Here is an 11,339-nt window from a genome sequence, read left to right as displayed (position 1 = left end):
CCTTTCTACCCCATCAGCTACTCTCCCAATCTCTCTACCTCTCCCCAGACCCATTACAAATGAGGAGCTCATAGCAGAAATAGAGGTCCAACCTCGTCCTGAGGAGCCTCAACCTCCCGGCCAACAAAGAAGAGAAGGTTCATCCTAGTAGCTCCCCCCTATATGAAACATTATGTTACGATGACAAATACGTCTCCACTGTGATGCCACGGCCTATCCATCCACTCTTCCTTCCAATACAAGCCAAAATTGGACTTCTACATGCCACGATTTGGAGGTCAAGCCCTACCTCAAAGCCGTCGGACTCATGACTGGTCGATCACTTGCCTTGTTACTTGGATCTGAACTTGGTCTCACAATTCATGGATAGCTACAACCACTCAACCAAGGTGACCATTTTTACAGATGACCAGGACATCACCCACCACTTCCAACTTAGCATTGATGGCATCAAGCTATTTTTGGATTCCTAATGATGACATAGCCATTCGTTAAAGTGCAGAATCTCGAACAGAAGCTAGCTCCATTGGTGGATTGGGACAGCCATTGCCACAATGGAGGGATCCCCTTTGTCGATATCAAGGATCCGGCCTATGAAAAGCTAGCCCGTGTGCTCCAATTCTTTGACCAAGGTAGAAATGTAAACCACAATCTAGTTGTTGCTTACCCTTGCCTCTTAATTGAGGAAGAAGCCATATGGCCATAGCAATCTTTAACTCCACCTCCCATCCTGACACTTCTCACCAAGTTCCCCACCCATCAACTAATATTAACTGCCCATCCTCTTCCCCTCGAAATACTTAAATGGATTTTCCTAATCCCACCACCTCCTCCCCGTCTACGTAGCCCTCCACTTCCCAGCCATCTGCCACCACACACTCAAGGTTAATGGAGACACCTTTAGGTCCTTCTCAGAACCTACCCAATGAGTTCACTCGAGAGTAGGTCCATATTACAATCTTGCAGCAAGCTTTCACATTTCTAGAAAGTCTTCCATAGGACTAGCCTTCCGTAGAGCTAGACCACTTCCCCACTAGAGGAGATGACCAGGTTGAAGAAATACTAGCCACCGTCCTGACGATTCGAAGTGGTATTAGGTGTAACACAAGTGTAGGCCATTTGAGGACCTGACAAACTTAAGCTTGTGGAAGGGCAAATTGCACAATTTTGACCTCAAGGTAGTTGACATCATGGAGGTCTATGCCCTAACCACATTCATCAACATAAATTTTAGAAGTGAGGGCAGCTAACAAACCAAAGGCCCATGGAGGATAGAGAGACTCGGAGCCCCAAATATTGCCTCGAGCTGATACAAATGACGATCTACAACTTGGATGATGAATTCTACTTTTGAAGAAGTTGGACTATTGGGCCACTTACTATAATGCATGCCACTCCTACCAGACCCATCCTACATACATGACCTTACCTTGTAGATGGAAATGGAGCCTCTTTTGGCAAGTATAGGAAAGTGATCCCAATGTGATAAAATTTTTCCTGCTTCAACTTTCCTCTAGTATATATGGCATACGGCCTCACTTCCCAAATGTGAGACTTCATCAATACATATGTTGAAGTCCTCGATCCAGTAGTCATGGCCTCCATTCTTTTTTTTCAACTCTTGATCATTTTGCTAAGGGACATTCCTAAACAATGGCTGACCTTAGAAGAGCGGCACCTAAACATCTTCCACGAGCTGGCTTTCAATTTGGATAAGGGACCTTCCTTTAGCAAGTCAACCACATGTATCTCCGTATTTGCAATCTCCGCACCCGTTATATCCGCACATTTGAGGACATGCATGACTGACACTTTGGGAGCCTCACTTCCCATTCTGCCGGATCTTACAACAACTTTTTGATCGACACTCCCTAGTCCAAACCATAAAGACAACCTGCTTGCTCTGCACCAATTGATCCAAGGATGGATCAACTGCACGAAGGGGGGGCATGTTAACCCCATGGGATAGTGGAGCTAGTTCTTAGGATATTTTGCAAGAAACTTGTGGAGAAGCAGGAAAGGATGAGAGATGGAATCTGGCCTTGGAGCCATATGGGCCCAAGTGCTTGTGAAATGAGAAATAAGGAGAGTGGTAAGGAGGAATCGGGTTGGCCCTCCCAGTAAAAGGTGCTATGTATAAAAGGTAGAAAATTTGACTTTAGACTTTAATTGTAAACTTGCAAGTTTGAGAAATAGAAGCTCTCTCTCTTTTTCAAAAGGAGTGTTGTTTAGATTTCTCTTGCTCTTGCCTTTGTGAATGCCTCACCCCCTTTCCCCCTTCTTGCTTCATGCTTCCCCTCCCTCTTTCTCCTCCTTTCCCACTCCCTCTTCCCTTCTTCTCTTGAGGATTGGCATTGCTAAAACTTTGGAAGCCATTGGCGTGACACTGTTGGATTGCATGTGCTTGCATTGCTTCCACAAGGAGTGGTAGGAGGAGAGTTTCCATCGGCATCCCTTCAAGATCCCCATGACTCATTAGTCACCGCCGGAGACCACACAGATCCACTTCTTCCCTTTCCATATTAGTTTGCTCCACAACAAAAACATTTGATCTTGGATGGATTTGTTTTCTCCTTGCTATTCTTATTCTTATTCTTATCTTTCTACTCGGGGTGTGATGGTTTGCCATGGGAGGCCGAGTATCAATGGTCACCTGGTTTGCTAACACTTGGTGATTTTTGCCATTGAACTAACATTCCAAGTTGTCATGCCCATAGGTATTGCAATACTTTGCTTTACATTCTTCCTCTAAGTGTCCATTCCTAGAACACTTATTACACCACTTCTCATTTTGGTTTTCCTTGAATGCCCAACTCCTTCAAGGCCTTCTTTAGCTTGGTCTTGAGCTTATCTTTCTTTGCCAGTGTTTCTTCAGTATCACGATTGACATTTTCTTCTTTGGCTTGCCTTTCAAGCCTTCACTCTTTTCTAAAGCGACAGATGGGTTTAGCAGTTCTTCATATAGGTCTTAGTCGGATTGACTATTTTTTACTAACGCAAGTTCACCTGGGTGCATCCTATAGTCAACCAAGCTTGCATAGACTTGTCTATCCGACATAGTAGTCAATTGATTGATAAGAGCTCGCATCCTAAGTATGAAGTCTTGGAAGGACTCTCCTTTGTTCTATTTGAGCTCACTTAGCTTTGTGCAAACATCTTCTTCATTGATTCCTTGTTTGAACCTTCATACAAATGCTTGTAGCATAGCATACCAATCATGAAAATACTCGATTGGCAACTGCTTGAACCATCTCTATGCATTTTTTGTTAAAGTACATGGAAAACAATCCATGTATTCTTCATTTGTCATGGAACTATTGATATGGCAAACCTGCAAGGGTCTCTTCATCATCAGTACCTTTGAAATTCTAAAATTTTACATTGATGTTGGAAGAGTGTTGGAACTAGACTTGGACTTCTCTGCTCATTCCACGAGTACTTCCACTCTATTTGCTCCATCCCCAAAGTGAACAGGTTGTCCACTCAAAAGAATAGGATGACCAGATCTCCATCAATCATATTGCTTTCATGTGTATGAGGTTGCTATCGACCAGCACGCAAATGATTCATAGGAATATTTTTAGGCCTTAGAGGTGCAGGTCGATGTATGTCAGTAGGCCAAGTAGGATTTTCATTCATGGTGATAAGAACTCGGGCAAATTGCCTTAGTTGTTCCACATTCACCCCTTCAGGTACATGGCGGTGTCTTCCTCCATTAGAAGCATGCCATTCTTCTTATTTGTTGATTCTTGGCCATCTTCAGTGGATCGTAGGGGGGTCACTAAGAAAGATAGCATGTGTGATTAACCGAAGGGGTTTTATATTCTTATGGAGTACAGAAAACATACATACATAAGGGTTTTTTTAATTCAAAAAGTCAAAATTTTCATACATGAGAGACACTTTAATCATCTCAAAGTTTACAGAAGGGGTGTATATAGGTTAAGCAAATCCATAGGTAGGGAAATTTTTTAATACCCTTGATCGCACGTGCTTATGGGTTTTTTACATAGGGGCCCTCCCGAGTAGTGCATGGTCTTCTTTGTTCATACCTTTCTCGATGAGATTCTTCTGGAATACTGGTCAAGTATCAAAGAATTCTTTCTCGTTGTTGATTGGCATGTCCTCATGCTCATTTGGATGGTCCAAAGAGGAAATGGCCAACTGTACGAAATCCAAACTTTTCATAGAAGAATGCTATGACTCCACTTGCCGTGATGGACCTTCATTTGCCAGTCTTATGGGATACCTTGGCCAAATACTAGTGTTTTGTCCTTCTAACTCTGCATAGTAATCAACTTCCACCCTTAGGGTAGTGTGGCCCAGTCTCTCTCCTCACACTCTATGCTCTTGTTGGATAGTTGAAAGTTCATGCTTCTACTAGTCTCCTTCGGGAATTGAAATATCGCACCACTTCTCATGGTAGGATGTAACCAATTTCTTTAGCTCAAGAACTCTTCGTGCATGGCCATGTATCTTCGTATTCTTTCTGAGTGCATATCAACCATTGGCTGTTTGAAAGTAGCCAAGTAGCTATCTGAATGCTTTCTATATTCTACACTCTGGTCTTCAAGCACAATGCTAGACGATGCCACTCGCCTAGAGTTATTCGACAAAATTTCTTGTAGTAGCTCACACTTCCTAGCAACGGTTTCACCTCATCACACTGGTCAACATGAACCTTTCAATGATCACTCAATTTGAGACTTGCTACCTTAGTCCTCTCAATTTGAGGCTTGCTACCTCAGTCCTCTCAATTTCCCTACTAACAACATGTCAACTTGCAAATTCAATTGACCCCTTCCCAACAAGATCACCAAATGTTGATGCTCTAGTTTGCTCACTCCCGATAGGTTAACTTTAAGACACTCGCTTCTCGTAAATGGCCCAACCCTGTGCAGTGCTCGAGTGAAGATGCCAGCTCTTGCAAGCCGTTAAGTGTAGTACACGCATGCTCAAGGTGACAAAACAGTGGCCAATAATAAAACATGGAGGTTGAGGTTTGTTGTTAAAGGAGAAACCATGTAGTGACGAGAGAACTGAGTTTCTAATAGATAGGAATTTAACACTTCACTGAGTAGACAACACTTCATAGGCAAATACGGAGGAAATCACATTAGTATTTATTAAAAGAAACTGATACAACCAAGCCGCCTCGGCTTGCAATGTATACTCAGTGGACAAGCTTCCTAACCTAGCAAGCCAGGTGAGGCTACCGAGCTTAGAATTTGCAAGGAAGATTGCCACGAGTTTGCCCACTCATACCAGTGTTCATGGAAACCCTGCAAAGTATATATAATGAACCTGCAACATTTTCATTTACACCTGTAAAAGAATATTTTCTCAATTTCGCAAACCTACAATTTGGTTATATTTTAGTTTAAAAATCTACAAGTTCCAAAGAAAAAAACCTTCAAAAATTTAAAACCCCCAAGTTTTGTGATGTGGTGAGGAAAATGTTTTCTATGAACGCGTCTTGAATAGAGCAATTGCAATGTCTAAAGTAAAGAGTGATGTATGAAAAGGTCAAAGAATAGAGCCTACAATTAGACTAGTTGGTTGATCAAGGTATGATTGCCCAGCTAAGAACAAGAGGTACTAGTGTGAAACCCGTGGCAGGCCACAGGGTAAATGCGTGAAGCCAATTGTGGATTCATGCCGATCATGGATTGAATGTTCAGGTATGTCACAGAATTCGGAATACGTAACATTCCAATCTACCATCCGAATTTCTCCCTGAACTCAAACTTCGTCTTTCTGCTGGTAGCAATGGTAGAGGTGCATGGATTGATCGATCAAGCAAAGAGAAACAGAGATAAAGAGAGGCTGAGAAGCCGTGAGGATTGAGACTGCCAAAAAGAGGCTGAGATAGAGAGAGGCGATGGTTAGAGAGGTTGAAAAGCCACTACGATGGAAACTCTTACTGATTTCAATCTAACGATCGAGATTAATTGGGGTAAATCCAAAGGCTAACATTTCTCCAATCATCCTCCCCCAAACCTCTCCTGAACATAGAAAAGAGATGGTTGCCGAGCTTTATTTATTATTATTATTTTAAAAAAAAGTAATGATTGCCCAGCTTATTCTGTTGTCTCTGTATTGAGAAAGAATTTATACATTTCTTTCAGGCAATCATGTCTTTCAGGCAATCATGTTGCCGAGCTTTCAATAATTTTAAAAGAAGATTCAAACTAATGGAACCAGTTACAGGTAGTTGGATAAGTTATGAGTGCCCAGCTAAGAATGGTTCTTAAGAAGCAGTATTGTCTCTCTGTTTCCCACCGAATCAATCATGTTGCCGAGCTTTCAATTTGTAAGGAAGACTCAAGAGTTTCAATTTGGAAGGAAGACGGCTAGCCTCGAGGTTGCCTACCTACATACCGTAATTGGAGGTTTGATTGATGCCGAGCTTTCAATTTGTAAGGAAGACTCAAGAGTTTCAATTTGGAAGGAAGATGGCTAGCCTCAAGGTTGCCTACCTACATACCGTAATTGGAGGTTGATGAAAATCTGTACGCTGAAAAATCAAATCGGCTCTGTAATTTGAGCTCGGTGCGCTCTCGCATCATGTGACTTTCTGCCACCACCCATCTCTGCTTTCGATCTCGGAAGCACCAAATTCAACGAATTCCAATCCTCCCATACCACGAAGTACCCTTCGGTTTGCTTCAAATTTCAATCCTCGCTCACCTGCCTTCCCCCCGGCCCGTTCACTGCATTTGTTTCCGTCATCAATCTGCTCCGCTGCACCGCTTAATTCGTGCAGAAGCATTTCATGGCCTCCTGCGTCCAGCCTCCATACTCTGCGTAATTGCGTACAACCCCTCCGACGTGCAGCTAGTACGTTGCCTGCGCCCTGTCTCTCAGGCTTCAGCTTTCTTAAACACTCGGTATAATAGTACCTTCTGTGCGTGTTCGATGAGCTAAACGTCTCTGTTCGATTGTTGCCGCCTCAGTAGTAAGTAGTGACCTCGACCCAGTGACCCAGTGTAAATTGTGGTTGTGCCTCATCGACAGTGTCGATGCCTCAGTTGTGAAGCATCACAAAGATCGTACTCGGAACTACTTTGTAAGCACGGCAATTTTTTCATGAGCTAGCTATCCCGCGTCAATTTCATAGAGTCGGCAGCCGTCATAGAACTAATCCACCACTACACAACCAGGATGAACCGCGGGCCCGGGACATGCCGCGCCATGCTGTTCATCTACCCTTTCACTCTAGGGCCTTGATCTGCACACTTCTTCTTGTGGCAGAATTTTGGACTCGTCTATAAAAGAACTGCGCGGCTGAAGCTCCTCCCAGTCCCAAGCTGCTTATTATGTAGTATGCGAGTTCTAGAGCCGGGGACGTTTTTAGTCGAAACTCTCCACAGCATAGTCTCATTTTTTTAGGGTGGCCGTCATACTTTCGACGTAACACGATTCATGGTAGCGGGAGTGAATCCTTCTTGATTAGCTTCCCAGAAACCAGCAACTAGAGCTGCTTAGATAAAGAAACTTTGGACTGCATCTGCGTTGAGAACAAGATGTCAGCCGTCCAATCCTTTTATCAACTCCAATTTTGGAGGCACTGTCTCCTCATTTCGCTGTTATTGCAGTTTACATTAGTGCTTCTGTATTCTCACGCTCAACTTGCAGTTTTGCCCGTTTTGTCTGCAATTATATTGTTCATGGGTATGTACTGGTGGACGAATCCCTCGCCTTGCTATCTCATTGACTTTTGCTGCACAAAAGGTGATGAGGACTCCAAGGCAAGCGAAGAAAATTTCAAATATGTTATGGGGAGTTCGAGGTCAGTTAAGGAGGCTAGCCTCCTGTTCCAATCTAAGGTTTTGCTCCGGTCAGGGATTGGGGATGAAGCGTACGCGCCACGCCAGTTGATAGAAAAGGGAGAGGACGTAGACCTGGGGGACGCGAGAGAAGAGACCCAAAGCTTGATCCTGAGGGCGGTAAGGCAGTTGCTGGCAAAGACAGGGGTGGAGGCCAAGGAAGTGGACATAGTCGTTCTCAACTCGAGCTTGTTCAATCCTGTCCCGTCGTTGACGACATATCTCGTAAACAAATTCAAGATGAGGAGCAACGTCAGGAGCTTCAACCTAGCGGGAATGGGCTGCAGTGCCGGGCTCGTAGCACTGGATCTGGCCAAGGATCTTTTGCGAGTGCATCCCAACTCATATGCGCTCGTCGTGAGTACAGAGAACATAACTCGTAACCTCTACTTCGGAAATGATCGCTCTATGATGGTTTCAAACTGCCTCTTCCGGTGCGGAGCTGCGGCGATCTTGCTCACCAACAAGGCAAACAGGAGGTGCAGGGCAAAGCTTCAGCTCATGCATTGCCTGAGGACTCACACCGGGGCTGACCAAGCCGCATTCGAGTGCGTTACTCACAAGGAAGACGACGAAGGAAAGCTGGGGGTGTCATTGCAGCTGAATCTGACTGAGATAGCTGGCAAGGCGTTGAGGGCTAACATAACAAGGTTGGCACCACGGATATTGCCAGTAAGTGAGCTGCTGAAATTCGTGGTGAACTTAGCCGAGAGGAAGCTGCTGATGAACAAGGACGTGAAAGTCTACGAGCCCAACTTCAAAAGAGCGATAGATCACTTTTGCATACATCCGGGTGGGAGAGCAGTGATCGACGCCATAGGCAAGGGGCTAAAGCTATCAAAATACGACGTGGAACCCGGGAAGATGGCTCTCAGCAGGTTTGGCAACACGTCCAGCAGCGGGATCTGGTATGCGTTAGCATATTGCGAGGCGAAGGGGAGACTGAGGAAGGGAGACAAGGTGTGGCAGATTGCGCTGGGGTCTGGATTCAAGTGCAACAGCGGAGTGTGGAGGGTGTTGAGGAACATCGAGCCGTCGGAGGCCTTGGGGTGCAACCCGTGGATGGACACCATTCACAGGTACCCAGCAGAAGGGAATATGTAATCAATCCAGGAAGCAGCGACGTCTCATTAAGATCAAGAGCTGAAGGAGGAAACGCATCTAGTTCTCAGCTGAAATCAGAGGATGGTGAGATCCGAGGGAGGAAACGCAGCATTTTCAAGCTGCGTACTAATGTGGAAGAATACTTAGGCAAAAATGCGTTGATCAAGCTGCTTTCATCTTTGCCGAGAGGGTGGCAGCTATAAGTCTTGAAACTTTTGTGTGATTGAGAAACGTAGGGAGGACATGCAACACATCTTTCAGCTCAGATCTTATGGACAAATATAAGGATTTGCAACTGAATTGCTTTAAGAAGTGATCAGATCGCTGGGCGCTCTCATTTCTGAGATTCACCAATAATACTTGGCTTTTCTGTATAGAGAAACGTAGTAAATGTACGTAGGGTCTTAAGATATGGAGCTTTTTTAGCTCAATGAACCGCAATAACAGAGAGTCGCGCAACACTGCTTTGTTCAAGTCGCTCTCTTCCCTGCCAGCCACTTACTAGAACTATTCAACTTCTTTATCGAGCAACCTGGTGAATCTTCAGGGTATCTCTGATATAGTTCAGAGAGTCCATTTACTGTACTTGTCTAGTTCTGTATTGAGAAGTTAAACTTTATGTATATATTTATTATATCGAGATGTACTAGCTTGCTCTCTGCATAGAAGAAAAACTCTCAATAGTTCATGCACGCCCTTCTAGCAACCTTCATCACCTAGCCAATATATGAACTTCAACGCTGTAGGTAGCTTCCGACGCCGACGATAAACTTTCATGCCTATGCTAATCGCACGCAGAAAGACACATAAGCCTCCATACACATCAAAATAGATTCACAAAGTGGAGCCTTTTTCAAACCTTTTTAATCCTTTTACAAAACTTGACAAATTGCGTGGCTTGGCTCTCTCTCTATTGTCATCCTTTAATGGTGAATAATATATTTCATACTTGATAAGCTTGTCATCGTTGAGTGGCTTTTGTAGACACGTTTGTTTTTACAGATTTAACTTTTGAATGCCGAGCAGTTTTCCATTTGATCGCAGCTACAAGGCTAAGAGATTTTTATCATAGTTGCTTCTTTGCCTTCACTCTCAAGGATGCAATAGCCACAACTGGAGGCTAAATTTGGTCGCATTCCCAATAGTAACCACCACCACCACCACCAATGCTAAGGTGGTACCTCGCTTGCATTGCCTGCTCTACTCTTTGTACTACCTTGTGCCGCTCATACATGGCACAAGCCGAGCACCTCACTCGAAATCCAATCGGAAATTCGCTCTCACGCCTTACCAAACAATTGCCAAATTTTTGAAGGATGCCTCTTTGGAATGTCCTTCACTAATTCCCTATCATCCTTTTATTTACTCCAAGCATCAAGGACGGGGATCTCCTATGCAAAATGCTTCCTTCTACACCTGCATGCCAATTATTTCCACACTACCATGTAGCAAACTCCCATGCAAATTTCTCACTTAGAGTATAATACATGGGTTGAAGGACATCACAAGGAAGATTGTGTAATTCAATTATATTCCTTAAAGCTTTGGTAATATGGGAATTGTATTAGCATGGCTTCACTAGACGAGCACTTTATTGCATAGGCTTGGAAGCAGGGTAGTGTCAGTTTCCTTTTTTTAACACAAAATTGATTATTTTCCCCCTCTTATAGCTATAAATTAGAGGCGACCTCCCCAGCCCATTATAACAGATCAGTTTAGATTAGATCCGATCTTCCAGTAGAGATCTTCCAGCTAGTAGCTCTTCACCTAGTATCTGTCTAGATCGCCATCTAAGCTCCACTGTGGGAGCGCATGGGTGGCTGGAGCCATCATTTGTACTACATCGGTATTGAAGGAAAATTTTGTTCATCTCCAGTTTGTTGTGTACTCTCTATTCTTTATTCAATTTTTGTTATGTTGCGCCATGTAATTTAACACGCTCCTCTATCCATGCCTTCCAACCCATATTGGCACATTTAGAGGTTTGTTTCTCTCCACTTATTACCTTCCTTGCTATGACTTCTTTTTTAATGGAGTTAAGGCTTCTCTTTCTCTCTCTCTCTCTCTCTTGTGCATGCACACTTCTCATGCGACCACATAATAAAGTTCAAGGAGGAACTATGAAACACAAGCATTCAAGCTCTGTTGTTTTTCCACATGACCTTATATAAGTATATAAAAGACTCAAATGTTTTCCTAGTAATTGATTTCCATACATCGTGGATATCTATATTACAATTAGAAATGTACCCACTTAGCACCCAAATCCTAGGCTCCTACAAGTTGGGCCTTGCAAAAAAGGACTCATAGGGCACCAAGTCTAAAATAGCTTCTACATATCTTATATATTATAAATAGGGCCAAGGGGTGAGACTAGGGTGAGACAAAGTTCTAAAAAGATATGAA

The 11,339-nt window shown here is 43.7% G+C and overlaps 1 pseudogene; it reads left to right on the top strand.

Annotated features, from left to right (window-relative positions):
* Nucleotides 1-7,670: 7,670 nt before the first annotated feature.
* Nucleotides 7,671-9,366, top strand: LOC147901986 (3-ketoacyl-CoA synthase 2 pseudogene; annotated as a pseudogene).
* Nucleotides 9,367-11,339: the final 1,973 nt, after the last annotated feature.

The sequence above is a fragment of the Dipteris shenzhenensis genome, chromosome 5, assembly GCF_047967505.1.
Source record: "Dipteris shenzhenensis isolate YYH24624 ecotype China chromosome 5, Dip_SZ_1.0, whole genome shotgun sequence".
NCBI lineage: Eukaryota > Viridiplantae > Streptophyta > Polypodiopsida > Gleicheniales > Dipteridaceae > Dipteris > Dipteris shenzhenensis.
The sequence above is the reverse complement of the archived record's forward strand: the minus strand, read 5'-3'. Positions and strand labels throughout refer to the sequence as shown.